Raw genomic sequence first — 8945 nt, 5'->3', positions numbered from 1 at the left:
ATCACACAGGGTGACAGATTTTCCCTGAGAGGCAGGTGGTGAAATGAGCATCACTAGTCTATCATCTCCCAGAGAGTCAAAAGGACAGAGATTCAGCAAAAACATGCCCTGTAGAACTTGTGGAGTTTATAAAGATAACCCAGTTTTTTGAGAAGTTAAATATGTAAAGCTGTGAGAGCCTGGAAGAATTGCTGGCTTGAAACATTTGGGCAGGGTGGGGGTAGGAGGGGCACAAAGGGGCAGGTCGGGTCTTGCTTTGGTGAGGTGCTGAACTGCCCCTTACACCCCATCCCTCCCCCAGCCTGTATCCCAGCCCCACAGCAGCTGCCAATCCCTGGCACACTGGAGGCAATGCTCCACACCTGCCCCTGGAGCCCCTAACCCAGCTCCTCAGTGGCCAAATGACTGCAAGTCCCACCTGGGAAAGGGTCCAGGAAGGCCTAGGGGTATTTAAAGCAGAACACGAGGCAAACTCATGTCTTGACCCTACCTCCTCTTGGAGTTTCTATCAGCTGAACAATGCTGGAACCAGGAGTTGGTAACTATACTTGTTCTTTTCTAGATCTTTTTTGTCTTTCTTCCTCTTTCTTCTTCTAATTCCCTCTTCTTGGAGTTTTGAGAAACTTAAAATTGGATGGGCTTGAAGTTTGCTAAGTTAATGTTTTGTGAAGTGTTTTATGTTGAATGAATGCTACTCTACTCTAAACTTTTGCTGAAGTTCTCTGATTTTCAGAAGTTGCCAGTAAATTTTTTTGTTGTTGTTTTGACCTCTTGAGGATATCTTATCTGTATTTCTCCTGTGAGAAACTCAGAGCACACAAAAAAAAAAATATGCCCTTCTTAAGAGTCTGACTGAGTTTTTTGGGGCCTTGCAAAAGCTTACAGGCATGACTCTTACTCAAGCTTTCTTTCAGTAGCTATTTTTCTAGCAGCTTTTAACCTAAGGAAGTCTAGAAGGTGGTGCTTTCTGCTACCTTCCATTCTCTCCCTCCTTAGCCCAGATCTATGTCTGTTCCACATTTGCTGGCAGAGATGAAGCTGTAAGTGTTAGCCCCTTGTGTACCTGCATGTAGCCCTGGTTCACGGCAGTAGCAAATGATTTTCGCAAAGTCACAAGGAAAAGGACAAAGCTCAGAGTGATGGATGGGAAGATTGTGAAGTAACAGAATTCCTTTAATGAACTGCAAGTCTTTATAGGCCAGTTTTTCAAACAGGCTTGTGCATTGTTGCATGTACTGCTTGGAAAATGGGGCCTAATTAATTTTCTCCGTGCCAGTTAGTGAAAGCTTATAATTACAATGGGAATAACTCACAGAGTATGTGTATATATGCATTCCTTTTTGAATTACAAACATGTGATTCATGTGCAAAAACATGGCAAGTGAAAGTGCCTGGAAGCCTAAGATGTCACTTCATATGTTTGTTCTGTTAAATGAAGTAAAGTTGTCAACATACTTAGAAAACAAAGGTTATTGAGTACTTAAAATGAGTGCCTCATTTTGTGAGGGTATTTCATATTTCTTTAAAACATTATGATTCTTCAAAGGTGAGAGATTACTGCTGTAAAAGGTTCTGATGTTTGTCAGCGTTTGGAATAAGGGAAGATGTCTTTTATGAGGGCTTGTGTCTTTTCAATGAGTTTACATTTTTGTCTGCTAGAACTGAAATAGTAAAGTGTTGGAAAACGCAGTTTTCCAGCAAAACTTATGCTAACTGAATTCTCAGGCCTCAGTAAAATTCCAACAAGCTACAGTGGCTTGTTTACCTGAGAATGTTCTGTGGGAAGAATGTCATGAGAAAGATTAGGGAGTCAGAAGTGTTATGAGAAAAGAATAAGGGAGTTAACAGGAGGATCCCTGAATGTGTGAGAACAGACTGCAGGTGTGTGTGTATCTATGAATAGTAACTTCTGTAACAGTATATAAGTCTCTCCTTTGGTGAAATAAAATGGAGCTTACTTTATATCTCATATTGAGAGTGCTGTGAGTTTCCCTCTCGCCGCGATGTCAGTAAAGTAGGTATTGGAAGAGTTTGCCATTAGTATTTTTGAGGGTCTGCACTGGAGCAGCAGCTGGAGAAAAACCTGTTTCTAATCCATATCATATCAGCATCCAGTCCTAGGTAGCAATGTAAGCACATTTTCTTAGCATTGGCATGTGGTCAAGAGCTTGTGACCTTTCTTTGCAGATACAGATCTAGCCTCTATTATCCCTGCTTGAGACTAAATGACTTTTTGTTTTCTCCATATGTTCAAAGATTAAAGCACTATGCCGTAAATAGTACAGTTCCAGTCATCTCTTTGCAAGGAAGTGCAAGAAGTACTGGGTCATTGTTCTGAATGTATTCTGCACCTGCTTTGGGGCACCAAGCAGTTCTGGCTGCCCCTTACACAGCTGTGCAAAGGATATATCACAGATTAAGCTATATCCTTTCTCAGTGCTGAGGGTTATATGCCTTAGTGAGGGTGTACAGGTGTGAGAAATGAAGCTTACCACAAATGCACTGTATCTAGACAGATCAGATGCATTTAAATAGCCAATAAATAATTGCTGTCATGAAAGTCTGAATCTGTTATGCTACTGTATTTCTATAGTTTTACTTGGATTACAGTGAGAAATAAAGAAGAAAAAAAAGAAGCAGCTTCTGGTAGTTTTTTTTGGGAACAACCTCCAGAATGACCACATACAGGTAGAAGATTGGTAATAAAGTTACTTGTTTGGATTAGCATGACAGTTTCTTCTACAGTCTATCAAACTGCCTGCTGTGTAGTGCTCAGAGGGGTCCTCCCTTTTCTAAGTAAGAGTTTTCAGTGTTTATGCTGAGCCCCAGTAAGTGACATGTAAATGACCCTGAAGGATTAGCAGAAGGATTTTGGAGAGCCCTGGGCAAAGGAGCTCCTACCAGAGGAGTGAACTTCTAGCATTTTCAGCCATGTGGCAGCTTGGGGAAAGCCTGGTCCTTTATCTGGCATACTGGAGGGCAGCTGAAAGAAATCAGACCTCCTTTGTACAACAGTAAGTGCACTGTTGTACAAAGCCAATGAGCTGAAAGGAAGAGAGCAAGAAAAGGCTAAGAAACACTGCAGAGAGGGTTCATTGTTAACTGCTTGTCCATCCAGCCTTTTGAAAAGGCATCTAGGTAGGAGAATAATATACACTACTCAGATTTGAGGATTACATCACCCCACACTGCTTTTCTTTGTGTCTCAGCTGCATTTCTCACCTCCATGGCAATTCAGATCCTATTAAAAGGTGTGTTTTGAACATTATTTTCCTCAGTAGTAAAAGTCTGCCTTGCTACTTGTTGGACAGTTTCAAGATACAAATGCCTGTAGCTACAATGGCATTTTCTTTAGTAAATTGCTCTATACAAAGTGTGCTCATGCATTTAAATTACATATGTTAGTAAGGTATTCTTGGAAAGAATTTCATGAATGGAGCATAAAGGCATTTAACTTGTATGTAATCCTAAGGGTCTCTAATGTAACAAGGAAACTGCTGATTGATGTAACTTGTCCTGAAGCAAACCAACTCACTTATGTAGGTGTTGTCTAGAGCTCAGCAAAATCACAAGAGATACTAAAGCTGCATATTTTGGCTGCAGTTCACTAGCAGTAAGCTTTTTTTTCCCATTTCCTGGCATGAAAAGTGAAAAAAAAAATCTATTTGACAGCATACTTTTCTTGAAACTTCAGGTAGAGACATGTCTCTAGTAGTTTGTGTTGTCTAGTGAAAACTTAGTATCTACTTAGTCAGAAGGTCATGTCTCCTTCCTCTAGCTATCCAAAATAAGTAATAATCAGTAAAGCTGTTACAGTTAATGCTGAAGTTATCAGCTTCTTCTCTACAACAGGGTCATCCAGAAAAGCTAATTTAATTATAAATTAAAAATTCTGAATAAGAAGTAGGCATATGTGTTGTTTTTTGGACCATCTGGAAGAGGTAAATAGAGAGATATGTCTCTTATTCCTGAAGAGATGTAAAAATTTTTCTTTATGACCAGTCCTCTGCTATTATCTATTTGTTCTTGTCCTATCCAACACAGCAGTGTTCTGATGCCTGTTTTCTCCATGGTGTCAGGCATGAAGCCTCACAGTTTCTCACCTTGTATTTTTAAAAATAATATGAAATCTTTTTCTGAGCCCAATTCTGTCTACTCCACACTCAGATGCTTCAGTATGTGCTTCTCCCTCAGTTTCCTCCTCCCCAAAGTTAATAAAACCTGAGTACTCTACTGCAAATTCTACAAGGGAAGTGCTTCAGCAGAAATCTGCGGCAAGATCCTGTGCATAGTCAGAAACATTGAGTAATGCTTCCCTTGAGTTCTTGGCACCTTGTTAGTGTAAGGGGATAACTCCTATTCTGCTTTTTGAATTCTCTTGTATCTGCCCCAGGCTGCAGAGAGTGTTGATGAAGCTAATGAAAGGAAGCACAGGGGGACATGTGCTAAAGCATTGTAACACTCTATTCTGTGATTCTTTATATAGACTACTCTGTAGCACTAGGGAAACTAAGCTAGGAGTAAAATACCAAGTGATAGACCCATTCTCATTGGTGTTGATTTTCCTCTGATCACCACAGTTTCAGCTAAGAAATCACCACAGTATGGAGTGGTTAATAACAGACAGAAAAACTTCTGCTCTGTGCTTAAGAAAATTGCAACCAGCAGCTGTACAATGGTTACATGACTTCTGAAAACCAACAAATAAAATTCTTTAATGGGGATATGGCATCTAGTCCTTGACTGATAGTCTAGTCAGTATTTCTCTGCTGCTACCAAAACTGCATTTGGATTGGTTTCTGTTTTAACTTTTCTAGAGTCACTTGTGCCAGTAAACTGGCATGCTGCTCAAACTGCCTCCATACCTAAATTGAAAGATAACTCCTTTGGAGTACCTTGCTAAATCTTTAACTGTCAGCTCCTCTTGCTGTAAAATATCTTTAGTTGAGTTTAAACTGTTTTACAGACTCTATTTTTCCTTTATCAATTTCTGTGTAATTTTAAGTTTCCGATTGCCTTTGCTGGTGAAAATTATTTGAAAGTACAATTTAGTCCCTCACAATGGATAGGCATAACTCAGCTCTGTCATGCTAATAGTGGCATATCACTAAACAACAGGCTACCACTATAGTATCTTGATTAACTAGGCATGAAAATCTTTATTCCAAATATCTTGCATAATTTTTGAAATTTTTTTCTCGATATTTGTGGAAGAACAATCTAATGAATTAAGTCAGCAAAAAAGAATAAAGAGAGCAAAAATTATAAGACTGGGAGAACTTAATTAGTAACAAAACCAAGTTAATATTTATTTTGCATTCTTCTTTCATCTACTACATAGATCTAAGTGCTTGCACACCTGACAAACAACAGGGAAAATACAATATTATGTGCAGGCACAGTTACTACTGTAATTGAAATACATACCTTAGCACCTGTAAGTCTTCATTCTATTGACAAACACATGCTAGAGTACTGCAATTTTTTCTTGTGTTATCTAAATTTTATTAGCTAGAGATGCTATGTTTTCACAGTTTAAACAGGTGCAAAGAAGCATATTTGCTCCTGTTAATAATGCACTGGAAGCCGTTTCAGTACAGGCTGACCATCTCTTCTGTGTTCATCTGCTTCAGCACAAGGAGACTCTGATCTGTGAGCTTCTAGGCATGCCTAGAAGGGGAAATTCAGATGGTAACTTATCAATAATCTCTTGGGACTGAAGAATGACCTGGTTTAGAAGGCAAGAGCCAGGTGACTGCAGAGCCAGGTTAAACTGACCAGAAGGTGGAATGCTGAATGGGGAACAACTCTGTACAAGGGAGGAAAAATTCTCCTGTAGGTAAGGTGGGAAATGCTGCAGTGCTGTCTTGTAATGATGTGGCTGATGCTGTTGCAGTTGTGCCTGAGAAATTGTCTCATGCTGCATTGTTGCAGGTGGTGGAACTCTGCCCGATGCATTCTGTGTTACCTCAAGGTGTGTTACAGTATTTCCCCAACACTTCAGTGTCAGAAGTGGCATTGTTGCACACTGGTGACCAGACTGGAACCAGAACTGACACACAACATGATGCCACCACAAGAAGCCAGAGGTCCTCGTTTAAAAATTGTATTTGCATATGGTCTTCTCCCCCGCCATGTTTGTGTGGCCATCATGTCACCAATAAACAAACTGTATGTGGCTTTAGTTTCTGACTACAATGTAAAGATCAGGGGGATAGTAATCAATATTTGATCTTTGGTCAACTGAATACTGGTAAGTTTTATGTTCTGAAGATGTTGGAAACTGCTGAAAGTTCTGACCAATTTACAGAGTAATTTCTGTGGGTTATGAAGGGTCCTTCGTGAGCCCAGACTAATATGAGAATTGCTTTTGTTTAGCCAAATGAGCCTAGGCTCTGAAAACATTTTGCTTTGAGAAGATGAAGATTTGTTTTCTTGAAGATGCCTGAGCTACTTCTATTCGACTGTCATGAATAGACCTTAGCTTTGTATTTCCTCTCTGAAAACAAGTCTTCAAAGTGCCTCAAGATTCCTCCTGTGCAGATCTGAAAGACCTGTTAGGTTCCATGAGTCACAATTATGGTGCATGGCCATGTATGTTCCAACCTGGCCAACAGTGGAATAGTTGTGCCAAACTAGAACTGCAGTTTCCAGCTGAGAAAACCTTTGACCTTAATGACTTAACCTTGGCCATTTCCTAGAAGACAATAAACCTAGGCAAATTGATTCTTGTTTTCTGTGGGACAAGGTGATGAACAATCATTGGCAGTAGTCCAATATAGCTAGCTTACGGTATAACAATACAACAACGAAAGCACAAATTGAAAAGATTAAATCAGGTGAAAATTAAAGTAATGATCCATCTAATATTTCAGTTGTAGCACATAAATTTCTGTGCCCAAGTTAAAATCTGGTGCTTCTGCAACAGTCTTAATCCCATGTCCTGGTCATCCTAATGATCTCTTGGACAATTGGGAGTGTTCCCCCACTGCCCTTCTTCCACCTGCAGTCCAGCTAGCAGTTCTAGTTCAAAATCCAGCTAAGACAGATATCCCAGTAATTACAGTGGTGAGGCCAGACACTGTACCTTATATCTATGCAGGTGCAGAGTTACAAATAGATGCAGGTTTGGAGCATTATAATGCCTTCCAAATTAATTCAAATGTCACCCTGCGTGTCAAGGATACCCCTCATAAAGTCCAGATTGATACTGGGGCTTCTTTCTCCAATAGTCAGAAAGTCCAGGTTTGAAACTAACCAATAAGTTAATGCTGCAGGTATTGGCTGAAACATTATCCCCCACGCTGTATCTGAACCAACTCATTCACATGGTCCTCTCCCACTGAGCGAGGAGCATTCCTTCCTCTTCTGTTCAATTTCCCATGTGAACCTGCTGAGAATGGATCTAGATGGTGTTTATTTGAACATTTTATATCATCAGTCCAGAGATTCGATCACACTGCTAACTGTAGAAGTGCTACAGTCTGAAGTCCATTGACTTGAAGCTCTGCTTCCAGGTTCCTTGTAAGTGGTGGGCTTCCCATTGTAATAACATGAGAAGGGTCTTTACAGCTAACCAGTAAAAATTAAATCCAGAATTAATCAGGCATTTCCAACAGTTTCTAAATATGAACCTGCTTGAGAAGCTGAGGATGACCTCTGCTCTGTCATCCTCTCCTTAAAGGAGTAAGCTCTCTTAATATCAACATGGTCACCCTATAATGCACACACACAGACACTTCGCCACCAAAGAAAGAGGGGAAATTTGATGAACAAGAAATACAAATCTGGATATTTGTCCAAGATTTGTGAAAAGTCAATGTTTTTGTTGTCATGAGTCATCCAGTTGTTCCTAACCCTGTGACTACTCCAACCTCCATCCCTGCATCCTTAATTTTGCTGTTATTGATCTATATTCTGCCTTCTTGTCTCTCAATCCACATATACCTCAATTAACATTTTTTTGTTTATTTGTCAAGACAACAGTACATCTGAACCAGACTTCCTCAAAATACTTAAAATGAGACCTAAATTCTGTTACGCTCCTCAGTCTTGGTGCAGTATATGGACAATCTGCTGGTAGTTTTTTTCCTCTTTGGAGGCTTTCCAGGAGTACACACTCTATCTACTGTGTGCTTTGGCCAATAAAGGACACAAAGCATCCCAAAAGAATCTGCAATTCTGCAAGCAAAAGATCAAGTATCTGGGTCATATAATTTCCTAATGAAAATGCCAGCTGACTCCAGAATCTCTGCTATCTTACTAATTCAACACAGATTTCTCCCTCCTTACGGACAGCTGAGGCAAACTGGTTGCATGATGTGCTGTTGCTTCCCATTTGAAATTTTAAAAATATTTTCCTTCCCTAAATTTTCAAGTGCACAACCCACTGAATTTGTTGTATTCACTTAAGCATGAGCCTGCACATCGGGAAAATGTATAAATGTCTATACTGATTCATGGTATGCATTTAATGTTTGTTATTCTACAGGTCAGGTCTGGGAACACTTGTGAGGAATTATAGAATGCAATTACATGTCTCAAACCACTGTCCCTATAAGATAAGCCACCACAATGGAATTTGAGATAAGTGCCGACGGCACAGCGGGAAGAAGCTAATTCCAGGCCTAACAGAGGTAAAGGTTTGGTTAGCATCCAGACAAAAATTCCCACCATGGAAACTGTGGAAAAGGAAGCAAGTGCTTAGGCACATGCCATTTGAAGTTATGGGAACGGCAACTACACCCTGTGAATACCTGGGATTGGACTGTGTAAAAGTGGTACCTCCAGAAGAGGGACCTCCACCACTGAAGACCAGGGTGAAGAAAGACCAGCAGGATGTCACAGGAATCCATGTTGTGGTGACGTCTTTTGCTTATTCTCTCTCTTTCTCTGCCCCCTCTTCCCCCCCTTATCTCTTCCTACATTTTCTATCTCTTTACTTC

General features: G+C 40.1%; 1 long non-coding RNA gene across 1 annotated transcript; it reads left to right on the top strand.

Annotated features, from left to right (window-relative positions):
- The first annotated feature begins 316 nt into the window (after positions 1-316).
- LOC146440211 (uncharacterized) lies at positions 317-8445 on the top strand. The gene is made up of 3 exons (XR_014851081.1): positions 317-538; positions 5634-5839; positions 5935-8445. It is a non-coding gene; the product is annotated as an uncharacterized LOC146440211 (long non-coding RNA).
- Positions 8446-8945: the final 500 nt, after the last annotated feature.

This window comes from Lichenostomus cassidix, chromosome 3, assembly GCF_008360975.1.
Source record: "Lichenostomus cassidix isolate B80296 chromosome 3, HeHo_3.0, whole genome shotgun sequence".
Taxonomy (NCBI): Eukaryota; Metazoa; Chordata; class Aves; order Passeriformes; family Meliphagidae; genus Lichenostomus; species Lichenostomus cassidix.
This window is presented reverse-complemented; position numbering and strand designations above follow the sequence as displayed.